At 40.4% G+C, this 13,721-nt stretch overlaps 1 pseudogene across 1 annotated transcript; it reads right to left on the reverse strand.

Moving 5' to 3' along the window:
* Positions 1 to 449: 449 nt before the first annotated feature.
* LOC309552551 (zinc finger MYM-type protein 1-like) lies at positions 450 to 3,627 on the reverse strand (annotated as a pseudogene). Its single transcript has 2 exons — positions 3,620 to 3,627; positions 450 to 1,448 (listed from the first exon to the last, which is right to left on the reverse strand). The product of its transcript is annotated as a zinc finger MYM-type protein 1-like (transcript).
* Positions 3,628 to 13,721: the final 10,094 nt, after the last annotated feature.

Consider the following 13,721-nt stretch of genomic DNA (forward strand, 5'->3'; position numbering starts at 1 on the left):
GCACACAAGTGTCCTGGGCGCTGGGTCTTTTATTGATTACTTTAGTGCAGAAAAGCTTCTTTTACATGAGACACTACTGACTGGCAAAACACAATCTATTTTACATAGCGAGATTTTAGCTCTGAATTTAATCTGTCAAGAAGAACATACAGGAACATTTTTATCTTTTTTGAGTAGTTGTTGTCAATGTCTTACAGTTTCCAAAATGACCCTATTTCTTAAGTGGAGAGGAGGCCGGCGATCTTGCTTCTTGGAAGGCGGTTCGGAAGAATCATCATTTAGTGCTGGTATTCCACACTTGATGCTCAGTTGGATTGCTTCTGCCCAGACACTTTCTATTGTTCTAGAATTAGCAGAAGCTTCAGGTCTCCTCTCTGGATTGCGCACTTCTTCAAGCTCGCACAAGAAGGACAGCCAATGTCAAGTCAGGATCTTTGGCTTGTAACATGTTAGAGAGTGTCTGGGTCCTTTTTAGCATGTTCACAAAAAAACACAAGTGCCAGAATGAAGCCAAAATCAATGAATTGGCGAATGGTTTTTGCCTCAACTGTTCGCTCAATATGGTTCCCTTCTGCCAAAATATTGAGTTTCCAACAGAGGGTCAAGTGATTTAAGAACGGCAATGCAGGCTGCATGTTGGCATGTCATCCTTGTGTGACTTAATTGTTTAAGCAGGATAGCTGGTTTGCTTGACATTTCTTGTTGCACATTATTTAACACTGAGGGAACAACAGAAGTATTGCAAAACACATACAGCTTTTCAAGTTTCACAAAAAAATAATTTGCTGCCTGTACATTCTTCACAGTGTTCACAATGATTAGGTTGAGGCGGTGACTCATGAAATGAATGTAAAGTGCACAAGGCACCTCCTTTTTAATGCGTGCTTGCATGCCATTAAGCCGTCCACACATTACAGAGGCTCCATCATAGCCTTGTCCAACACAATCATTTTTATCAATGACTAGAGATGCTAGGAACCTGGAATATACATCCTGTTAGAGATTCAGCATCAAGGCTATCTGCTCGGTAGAATTTTAGGAACCGTTCATTGACCATCTCATTGTAAAGAAATTGGACTATGACAGACAGTTGTTGGGATTTACTTAGATCCTTCGTTTCATCTGCAATGATGGAAAAGGGACTTCCTTTAATGCTGTGTGCAATGCCTTCTCTAACAAGAGCAGCCATAATTGACAGAAGTTCATTTTGGATAGATGGATGTAGATATGTTGCATTTCTAGGTCTTCTATTTTTTTTTTTTTTTTTTGTTTTTTACAGTGCTGTCTTTTTCTGCAATTAAATAGAGAATTTCATGTACATTTCCATGGTTGACATGATCTGAGCTGTACCAATGCTTTCGCTGGGCAATTTTAGTCTTGGCTGTTAGCAACAAAACTTCTGCAATTGCTTTTTGTAATGTCTATTTTCATTGACCTCCCATTCGTTTCTGCGGGTATTTTTTTAATACATATCAAGGAAGGAGGCCTTCAGTGAAGAAAAGTGAATAACATGCAATATGTTCCATGTGTGTCAACCCACCCACCAAGAAAACTACTGCATCTCACCTCCACTATTGGACCACTAGGGGTCACCAGGCCATTCAATAGCAATGATGATTACAATCCTCTATGCGGGATCCCTGCTCAGATAGGAAGGGTCATCCGGTGTCATAAAAGATATATAAAAAAGATCTAACACTCTCTGTCTTAAAACATTTATTAGGAAATAGCAAAGTACATTACTTACAAATAAGGCACTGTCACAGTGCCAGATGTAGACATTTCACAGAGCGCTGATCATGCCGGGCGGCCGTGGGTGACGTCAGACTCCTCCCCCGTACGTGTTACGTCAGTGGGTGTGACTTCGTCAGTGGGGTTGGAAGTACGTCAGTTCCCCGCTTATTAAATATACAATACACTGGCAACCGGATGCCAGAACGAGTAACCAGGAAGAGGAGAGAGAACCATCACACCATCAAGCAATGAATATAGTTTGATATTGGATTACAATGTCCAATATAAAAAGTTTGAACAAATCATTGCTAAACAATGGCCTTATTTTGAAGCACGACCGTATACTTGGCCCTGTTCTTCCCTCATGGCCCAAGTTCATCTATAGAAAAGCCCCTTCATTGCGCGATCGCATGGCACCAGGGGTAGTGTGTCCCCCAGTGGCTGCTGATAATAGGCTTTTCCCTTTTCTTAAAGGTTTTTATGCATGCGGTAAATGTGTGGCATGCAGAAACTCTAAAAGGAACCTCAAAAAGAGAAAAGAATTTACCGCCACTGCAACCCAGGAGGTACATGGGATTAAAGACTTTATAACCTGCACCACACAAGGCGTTGTGTATATGTTGGAGTGTGGATGCGGGTTGCAATACATTGGGAGAACATCTAGGGCCCTCCATGTATGAGTAGGGGAACACATTAATCAGATCAAACACTGTAAAACCAACCATAGTGTCCCTAGGCATTTCAAAATCTGCCACCAGCAAAATCTAGCTTGTTTAAAATTTTGGGGCCTAGAGAAGGTGGTGCGGCACTGGAGGGGAGGCAATTATATACGCCAACTCAGTCGCAGGGAATCCTACTGGATTTACTGTACGCACGTATTAACACCTGGAGGTCTTAATGTAGATTTTGATTTAAATTACTTTATTTCTAATAGGTAGGGGTGTCTTTAATTCCATAATTTATTTATGATTATGTTTGATTTTATTATGTTTTTATTTGTTTGATTCATTTTTTTATTGCATTGCGTTTCTTGATTGATGTTCTGTGATTGTTTTGTGATTGCATTTGAGAGCCGCGGTTCATGTCACATTCATATATATTTACTGTATATGCAGTCTAAATTAATATTTTATATTTTAATTTTCAATTTATTAGGGCTGTATTTTGACTTTATGGCCATTTGTCTAGCTTCTGGTAAGCGGGCATTTGTTTACGTCATATTTATATATATTTATATGCAGTCTAAGTTTAAAATTTATTCTTCAATTTATTAGGGCTGTATTTTGAATTTATGGCCATTTGTCTAGCAGACATTTGTAAGCTGGCATTTGTTTCAATACTTCTTTTGTTTTCAGGATGAGGGACTGGTCTCCCTGTAAGGAGGGGGGCGTGATGGCTCTCTCTCCTCTTCCTGGTTACTCGTTCTGCCAGGGTATTGTATATTTAATGAGCGGGGAACTGATGTACTTTCAACCCGCTGACGAAGTCACGCCCACTGACGTAACGCGTATGGGGGGAGGAATCTGACATCACCCACGACCGCCCAGCATGATCATCGCTCTGTGAAATGTCTACATCTGCCACTGTGACAGTGCCTTATTTGTAAGTAATGTACTTTGCTATTTCCTAATAAATGTTTTAGGACAGAGAGCGTTAGATCTTTTTTATATATCATTTATGACATCGGATGACCCGTCCTAACTGAGCAGGGATCCCGCATAGAGGATTGTAATCATCATTGCTATTGAATGGCCTGGTGACCCCTTGTGGTAGAATAGTGGAGGTGAGAGGCAGTAGTTTTCTTGGTGGATGGACTGACACACAAAGAACAGCATTGCATGTTACTCACCTTTCTTCACTGAAGGCCTCTTTCCTTGATATTTACCTGCTCATGCTTATGGACTTTTATGGAATTTTCCATTATTTATTGTTATGATTATTTATTTAGTTATATGCGTTGCACTTCTCTTTTATGTCATTTGCTTTTGAGTTTTTTTTAGGTTTGGCCTTTTAGTGTCCAGCAGCTATTGCTCCAGGTTTAGACGTGTATGATTTAGCGCTAAATACTTATTTTTTATCATTTTTTTTATATAGGCTGTCTTGCACACTGGCTGATATCCTTTGGTCCTTGTACCTTTGTTTTTTCAATGCTAGCATAGGTTTGTGCACTCTGTGGCTATTCAGCTTCACTGAATTCCTCTTCATAATCACTGTGTTGGATATTGCTTTGTGAGGAGGTGCTTGCTTCTTCAATCTGCAATAAAGGTTCATCATCATCTGATATTATTTCAGCAGTGTCAAATTCCACTTCATCCTTCTCAAGCTCTTCACACTCCTCAAAGGAAGAAGATGGTCCAGGCTGACTATTTTCTTGTTGCTGCTCTTTTAAAATAGCAGCCTTCTGGGCCTTAACATTTACCACTGAATAAAATGAACGGATGTCCATTTTTGAGGTAGGTAGGAAATTGAATCTGGGGAAAAAACAATGCATGTTGTTCTTATGGAACACTTAACATGAATGAACACCATTTGTTTTACTAAATATGTTATTGATAAATGTAGTTGCACTACCAACCAGCAACTACCAATCAACTAAAATAACAAAATTAGAAATCGCATTATCACACACCTTATTAAATGTGCATTATCAAAATGCCACCCAAAAAAAAAAATATTTGTATAAACACGAGGTCCACGACCATTGATAAATAAGAACACTTAACAAAAAACAGGATGGTAAAATACTTTAAGTATAAAAAGGCAAATTGTGTCTGTGTGTGTGTGTGTTACATGCACACACGCATCACATACCAATGAATACACACGAAAATGAGCAGCAGTTGCATTAACTTGGTAAAACTTGCCAATGAGCAATAAATGCATACACTTTATATATCCTGACAATTGGTATCAAATGCATACAAATATACTATATTAAGCCTTGTGCTTAAACTCCCACTACTCTAGAGTGGCAACAATGCCCCAATACATACAATAAAAAAACAAGGGAAAAAGTTACCTGCGCACTATCCCAAATCCTTCTGCCTATATTATTAACTAGATATTTTTAGTATCACTTCAGTGGCCATTAACCACTTTACCACCGGAGGATTTTGCTGTCTTCCGTCCAGGCCACTTTTTGCGATTCGGCGCTGTGCGATTTTAACTGACAATTGCGCGGTCGTACGACGCCGTACCCAAACGAAATTTATGTCCTTTTTTTCCCACAAACAGAGCTTTCTTTTGGTGGTATTTGATCACCAGTGCGATTTTTACTTTTTGCGCTATAAACAAAAAAAGAGCGTTTATTTTGAAAAAATAACAATATTTTTAACATTTTTTTATATGTAATTCCCCCCCCAAAAAATGTAAAAATCTAATTTTTTTAAAATTTTTGGCCAATTTGTTTTCTGCTACCTATGTTTGGTAAAAAAAATCGCAATAAGCGTATTTTGATTGGATTGCGCAAAAGTTATTGCGTTTACTAGCTATGCTGAACACTCCGATCTGTCACTCCCTGTCACTTAGGAGATCCGCCCGCTCAGTTTACACAGGCGGGCGGATCTCCTCACTCGATTCCCCGACGATCGGGGCAGAGCAGCGGCGATCGCCGCTGCTCCTCCCCTGGCCCGACTCCCGCTGTGAATGAAAACAGCGGGAGCGCACCTCCGGCAGCGCGCGATCGCCGCCTACAGGGGGAGGAGTCCAGCAACGTAGGTCTACGTCGCTGGACGGGAACGAGCCACTTTGCCACAGTACGCTCAATGTGAGCGGTGGGCAGGTGGTTAAAGTGTAAAGCTCACCTGCCATGTCAAAGCCTTTTAGGTGAGTATGTGTTAGTGTAGTGATACTAGAAAACCTCCAGTTATTAAAATGTGCATAGGGATTTGCGAAAGTGTGCAAGTAACTTTATCCTTTTGGTTTTTATCAAATATATACCGTATCTCACAAAAGTGAGTACACCTCTCACATTTTTGTAAATATTTTATTGTATCTTTTTATGTGACAACACTGAAGAAATTACACTTTGCCACAATGCAAAGTAGTGAGTGTACAGCTTGTATAACAGTGTAAATTTGCTGTCCCATCAAAATAACTCAACACACAGCCATTAATGTCTAAACCGCTGGCAAAAAAAGTGAGTACACCCCTAAGTAAATATGTCCAAATTGGGCCCAAAGTGTCAATATTTTGTGTGGCCACCATTTTTTTTCAGCACTGCCTTAACCCTCTTGGGCATTGAGTCCACCAGAGCTTCACAGGTTGCCACTGGAGTCCTCTTCCACTCCTCCATGATGACATCACGTAGCTGGTGGATGATAGAGACCTTGCGCTCCTCCACTTTACGTTTGAGGTTGCCCCACAGATGCTCAATAGGGTTTAGGTCTGGAGACATGCTTGACCAGTCCATCACCTTTACCCTAAGCATCTTTAGCAAGGCAGCGGTCGTCTTGGAGGTGTGTTTGGGGTCATTATCATGTTGGAATACTGCCCTGCGGCCCAGTCTCTGGAGGGAGGGGATCATGCTCTGCTTCAGTATGTCACAGTACATGTTGGCATTCTTGGTTCCCTCAATGAACTGTAGCTCCCCAGTGCTGGCAGCACTCATGCAGCCCCAGACCATGACACTTCCCCCACCATGCTTGACTGTAGGCAAGACACACTTGTCTTTGTGCTCCTCACCTGGTTGTCGCCATACACGCTTGACACAATCTGAACCAAATAAGTTTATCTTAGTCTCATCCGACCACAGGACATGGTTCCAGCAACCCATGTCCCCAGTCTGCTTGTCTTAAGCAAACTGTTTGGGCTTTCTTGTGCATCATCTTTAGAAGAGGCTTCTTTCTGAGACGAGAGCCATGCAGACCAATTTGATGCAGTGTGATGCATATGGTCTGAGCACTGACAGGCAGACTCCCCCCCACTCCTTGAACCTCTGCAGCAATGCTGGCAGCACTTATACGTCTATTCCCCAATAACAACCTCTGGATATGACGCTGAGCAGGTGCACTTAACATCTTTGGTTGACCATGGCGAGGCCTGTTCTGAGTGGAACCTGTTCTGTTCAACCACTGTATGGTCTTGGCCACCTTGCTGCAGCTCAGTTCCAGGGTCTTGGTAAACTTCTTATAGCCTAGGCCATCTTTATGTAGAGCAACAATTTTTTTTTTCAGATCCTCAGAGAGTTCTTTGCCATGAGGTGCCATGTTGAACTTCAAATGACCAGTATGAGAGAGTGAGAGCAATAACACCAAATTTAACACAGCGGCTCCCCATTCACACCTGAGACCTTGCAACACTAACGAGTCACATGACACTGGGAGGGGAAAATGGCTAATTGGGCCCAATTTGGACATTTCCACTTAGGGGTGTACTCACTTTTGTTGCCAGCGGTTTAGACATTAATGACTGTGTGTTGAGTTATTTTGAAAGGACAGCAAATTAAAACTATATGCAAGCTGTACACTCACTACTTTACATTGTAACAAAGTGTCATCTCTTCAGTGTTGTCAGATGAAAAGATATAATAAAATATTTACAAAAATGTGAGGGGTGTACTCTCTTTTGTGATATACTGTAGGTAAACAAAGCATTAAATAGAAACTGTTACATCCCTTAGTAAAAGCACCTCACAACACACACAAACAGTGGCTAGACACACATTTAACCCTTTATCACCCTTGATGTTTAACCCATTCCCAGCCAGTGTAATTAGTACATAGCGATAGTGCAAATTTTAGCACTGATCACTGTATTAGTGTCACTGGTTTCAACAAAGTGTCAGTTAATATCACACTGGCTGCTGCAATATCGCAGACCCACTATAAGTCACTGATCACCACCAATATTAGTGTATAAAAAATATATATATATTTCAGCATATATACCATAGTTTGTAAAGGATATAACGTTCGCATAAACCAATCTATATACGCCTATTGGGATTTGTTTTACCAAAGACATGTAGAAGAATACATATTGGCCTAAATTTATCAAGACATTTGATGTTTTACATTGTTTTTTTATATACTTTATAGCAGAAAGTAAAAAATATTGTTTTTTTTTTGTTTTGGTTTTCTTTTTTTTAATTTTAAGTCTTTTTTCGTTTATAGTGCAAAAAAACAAACAAACAAAAAAAAAACCCAGTGGTGATCAAATACCACCAAAAGAAAGCTCTATTTGTGGGAAAAAATGATAGAAATTTAGTTTGAGTACAGCGTTACATGACCGCACAATTGCCAGGTAAAGAAACGCAGTGCCAAAGGCAAAAAAATGCCTGGTCATGTAGGGGGGTAAATCTTCCAGAGGGCCAGTGGTTAAACAGGGTTTATTTTTTATTAGCTTATTTTATTTGTTTATATTTACTTTTTTCTGGAGTGCACCTTTAAGAATTCTCTTTCCTACTCTATTATTTGTACAGTGATTGTGCGAGAAGCTGCTTGGTAGTCATGCCTGCATGATATTTTTACAGAAAATCAACAATAATTTATTTTATTTTGCAGTTTGTCTGTAATTTGGAACTTTTCTAGGTAATAGATTCAAGATTTTAAATTTTGTTGTATATGAAATAGTTTGTTTACTTTGGTTGGATTACTTTGCTACTGGAATTCAATTTGTCTGAAGCAACACCATCATACAGTATAAATATTCAATACAAATATCTAACTTTACATTTGCCATCAATACATTTCATCTCCCGCTTATCAGTCCCAAACTGTAATTTGCTCAGGTCTAGATGAAACTAAATTAACAGAATAGGTAATCGGCTGAATGATCATACAGAGGGTAAGGTCTCATTTACACTTGTGGTTGGCAATAGTTGCAGTGTGGCGATGTGGGTTTTTAGAGGTTAAAGGCGACATAACACCTCCCTACTGCCTGTCAAATCCCCTTTCTAGAACTTTCTACCACATATTGCTCTTTGGAAGTCTAACACTGATATAAATGTAGCACCCTTCTAGGTAGGTGCTAGAAGAGAGAGTACAATTTTTGGGCCTTTCTGCTTACCAGAGAGATTTCCATTTAAATTTATATTGCTGTCTGCCTACCAGAGAGCAGGATCTACTGGTGAGGTCTGGTCATGGTACTCAGGCACAGCCCAGTTTCTCTGAAGTGTTTCACACTGGTCCAATAGGGAGGCCTATTGGACAGTGGAAGGAAACCTGACAAATGAGTGCACAGGCATTTAGTACAGCCCTGGTGATTGGCAGAGAAAAGTGCCTCAGTGCATTCTGGGATACTGTATAAATGCCAAGTGCACATGTGCTCCTGGTCTTTCAGCTGGAGAGTGGGGCCCCAGAAGGAGGGGGCGGCTGCCCCTCCTCTATAGAAGCTGCCATGCGGCCTCAGGTGGTCGACCTGAGGGTCAGAGAGTTAGAGAGGAGCTGAACCCAGATGTCCTGCAGAGCTGACTGGAAGGGAGACACTGGAGAGGATCTGATTAAGCCTACTGTGACTACAGATCTGTGTCTTGGGGCCTGTCCTGTAAGGGCCACCCCTTCTGCTAGAAAAGTCAGTGGATGGGTGTCAGTCAAGGGAATTCTAGAAAGTACCGTATCTTGAAGATAATACAGTTGCATCAAGTCTATTGCTAGAGAGAGCAAGAGGGCTTAATTGTTCCATACATGTGGCAGTGTGGTTAAAGCAGTGTGTCTGTTTCCACAAATAACCCGGTGAGGCCAAGTGAGAGTTGTCCTTATCAACTGTGAATAGTTCAAGTTGGAGTATCCCACTATTCCCTTCTCCCATCCAGTTCCACAATAAATACCAAAAACCAAAATCCCTGAATTGTTTATTGAGTAACGAGCAACTGGGAGTAAGGATGGATGAGTGAACTGTCCCCTAATGACTGTCTGCAGGTAATCAGAGGAGGCCCAAGAAGCCTTCGTACAGCAAGCCCTACGGGGATGGTGCTACACAAAACTAGCCCTAACATGTGTTAGTAAACAGGTGCAAATTTGAAAATAATTATTCAAAATAAGTTACAGATGACAAAATACAGGTATGCACCTCAGAATAATGAAAACTGCACAAACATGGACTCTTCACAGTAATGTCTCTGTGATTCTATCAGGGTAGCATGTGGCTGAATAGCATAGTCTTTGTAACAACAGAGAGCTTGGCTGAGAATCGCTTTAGTAAAACAGTTCACAATGCAGAAAGCTACTTGCGAAAATTGTCATAAACAGCAGTCTATGGTAGCTCTGGTAACACAGAAGAACTGCTGGAGGGATATACATATGCATAATATGCATATATGACAAAGCATATATGCATACCCCATGCATAATGACAAAGGGCCACCCAACTGCAACTCAAGTACTTTGATAGCACTTATGCAGGCTAAAGACGGTGCAAATTTCTTTCCTGCAACCACTGGTCGCAGAAAAGAAATTTGAATGATTCCCCCATTAACACAGACTGTGTTACCAGGGGAATCCATCCTGCAAGCAATTTTCTGCTCCCAGACAGTGATTATTGCTAGTGGCTATAGCAGCCACCAACAGTAATCGCAAGTGAATCTGGTTGGCTGGTTGTTCCCAAGTTGATCGATCAACTTGGTATATTCAGCCTGCCCACACGCAGTTCGAATCTCAGCCACTTCCTGCTGAGCGGGCCAAGATTCTAAATTTCTATGCCTAACCTTAGGAAGGTAGCTGGATCTTTTAGAGAAAATGCATGCTGAAAGAAGAAAGCAGGAAAGCTCATCTTCCCTGGGCATGTCCAGAAAACCAGGAAGTTGTAGGAAATGGTGTTAAAGGGGCTTTCATCTCAGCATGGCGAGTACCTCTGTTGTACTAATAATTAGCATTTCAGTGTCCATATATATAGCTGGGAGTAAAAGTTAATAATCTTCAGTTTAGTAATCTATGACTGTATTAATTGATTATTTTTGCTATGAACTAGGACGAAGTGATGACATATATTATCTATGATTCACTGATGATTCACAAACTATAATCTTACTTTATTGGGAGAAGATTCAAATTGCATCTTTCCCGTTCTTTTGGTTATTTATAATTTTTTGGAATTTAAAGTTTTTTCATAATATTTTGTATTTACAAAAATGATGATGCACGGTTTTTCACATTGAAATATACTCTATATATAAATTATTTGAATGTAATATTTAGCACATGGGATTGTTATATGATCATGAGATATAATATTATTATTAGTAAGAATTTATTAGTATATACCCAAACAGCGCACCATTGCACGTGCACTCATTTAAATTGATTTAAGATTTAGATAGATTGATTTAATGGTTGCAGCAGTTTATTTTTCAACTGGGTTATTTTATTAATCACATTAGCAGCACACCAGTGCCCCCATTACACTTATATATATTATCTAATACACACAATTAAAAAATCAATCAGCATCTATGATAAAAATATCTGGGGCTTAGATATTGATGTGGGATTAGAGGGTTATTGTGAGCTGGTCTCACCCATCGCAAATCTTATTTAGCTTAACCAACAGCTATGGAGAGTGAGAGTCAACCTAGCTGAACATAAAATTAATGTATTGTGTTAGTAGATCTTCACAATATGTAGTTGTTCGTAAATCTAAATCAGATTGTATAGATATTGTAAAGCTTTTGGCCAGCTTTAGAAAGTCTATGTTGCCAACCATTCTCTTGGAGAATGGAAAGGAGTAATTGGTTACTCTGGAGGAAAATCTCAATCCATGTATGGCTAGCTTAACTCACACACTTTCTTGTGCAAGGATTACAAAATTTACAACAAAATGTACAAATACTGTAATCACACTTTTTTTTTTTTTTTTACCTATGCTCTTTCTAATGCCCCGTACACACGTGCAGATTATCTGAAGACTTTTGTCTGCAGACTTACCTTTTCTATGTAGTGCAAGGGCCTGCCGGATTGCATACAAATTGAAAGTGTTTAGGTTTGACCTCATATTATATGGTTTTGGTAAGTCTGCAGAGAAAAGTCTTCAGATAATCTGCACGTGTGTACGGGGCATAAAGGTCATATTGGTCCTCAGACATAGAAGGGGCAAACCATTGGTCTTGGCCTTTACTATATATTCACTGAGCAAAGGTGGTCCCCGCCATTATTTTGTTGCCTGTGCTGTCCCCGGGCAGGGTCTACTGCGCTCAAGTGAAGACCCAGGGGAAGTGCTCGCTAGTGCTCCCAAAGGTGGGCTGGGGCTGCTGTTTAACACAAGGTTGATGTTAAGGCAGTATTCAAACTTAAAAATGATGAATCTCCATAGAAAACACAATTAACTTCTTATAGTTCATGGCACAGTTCTGTACTCTTTATATTGTTCACTACAGACAACAGTTTCTTATTACACTATTCTCTTGTATTTTGCAGCATTTCTGAGCTTATACTGCTGAGCCTGTAACGAACTCCACCAACTGAGTAACCCGTCACCTCACTCCCAGTGACTTTGATTTGTATATTATACTTGAAAACTAGAAACCTTGAGTCTTGTAAAACACTGTGCTTTTTCTTTCCTAAAGCCTCACTCACCTTCTGTGACTTCCAGGCTGGGCCCATAGAATGTCTCATGCTGTGAATTGGACACAAAAATAGGACTCTGTTTGCTAGGGAGGAGCCTAGCCACACAAGCTTATTCCCTACCACCTTCTGTCATCTATGCCAAGTCACTGCTTCCCAACCAGCCTGCTGCTTATGCTCACAACACTAGTACTGTAGTCATTGCCAACAGCAATATAGCCTTCTCCGGACAGCTTCATTGCACGTTAGACAATTGTACTTCATCTTCTTTAACTTGTCTTGTCCCCTTGATAAGCCCTGTTCTTCTGATATGCCATGCATGCATTGCACCCCTTCAAGATTGTCCTTTAAGTAACTTCAGACTGGACCAAGTTAAATACCAATAAATATACTTTTACTTAAGTTGTTTAAACATAACAAAGGAATAGTTCAACAGAGAACTCTTTAATACACATTCCTGTACACAATCTTCTAAGTGTCCCTCGGTTATTCTCCTGGTGCCCTTCTCTGCCCCATGAGGTACCATAAGGTACCTTAAAGTCTTTTTAAGTCCAAGAGCCCATTAAGCAGTGTCATAAGTCCATTTCCCTGGAACCCCACCCTTGGTCCCCACAAAGGGTGGTTAAGCAGGAAGATGGCAATTACATTCTAGCTCAGCTCCTGTTTCCTTCCCATGCATAGAGTGACTCTCCCACAGACTTCTGATCTCCTATATTTATGCACTTCTCAGGCACATGAACACCTGAGATAAGCATGACTCGCCATAATCAGCAAATCTACAGTGCATCCGGAACGTATTCACAGCGCTTCACTTTTTCCAAATTTTGTAATGTTACAGCCTTATTGCAAAATGGATTAAATTCATTATTTTCCTCAAAATTCTACAAACAATACTGTGTAATGACAACGTGAAATAAGTTTGTTTGAAATCTTTGCAAATTTATTAAAAATAAAAAACGAAAAAAATCCCATGCACTTAAATATTCACAGTTTTTGCTCAATACTTTGTTGAAGCACCTTTGGCACCAAATACAGCCTCAGGTCTTTTTGAGTATGATGCTACAAGCTTGGCACACCTATTTTTGGGCAGTTTATCCCATTTTTCTTTGCAGGACCACTCAAGCTCCATCCGGTTGAATGGGGAGCGTCGGTGCACAGCCATTTTCAGATCTCTCCAGAAATGTTCAAGTCTGGGCTCTGGCTGGGCCACTGAAGGACATTCACAGAGTTGTCCTATAGCCACTCCTTTGTTATCTTGGTTGTGTGCTTAGGGTCGTTGTCCTGTTGGAAGATGAACCTTCCCCCAAGTCTGAGGTCCAGAGCGCTCTTGAGCAGGTTTTCATCAAGGATGTCTCTACATTGCTGCATTCATCTTTCCCTCAATCCTGACTAGTCTCCCAGTACCTGCCGCTGAAAAACATCCCCACAGCATGATGCTGCCACCACCATGCTTCATTGTAGCGATGGTATTGGCCAAGTGATGAGCAGTGC

This window comes from Pelophylax lessonae (genome assembly GCF_965119305.1).
Source record: "Pelophylax lessonae genome assembly, chromosome: 4".
Taxonomy (NCBI): domain Eukaryota; kingdom Metazoa; phylum Chordata; class Amphibia; order Anura; family Ranidae; genus Pelophylax; species Pelophylax lessonae.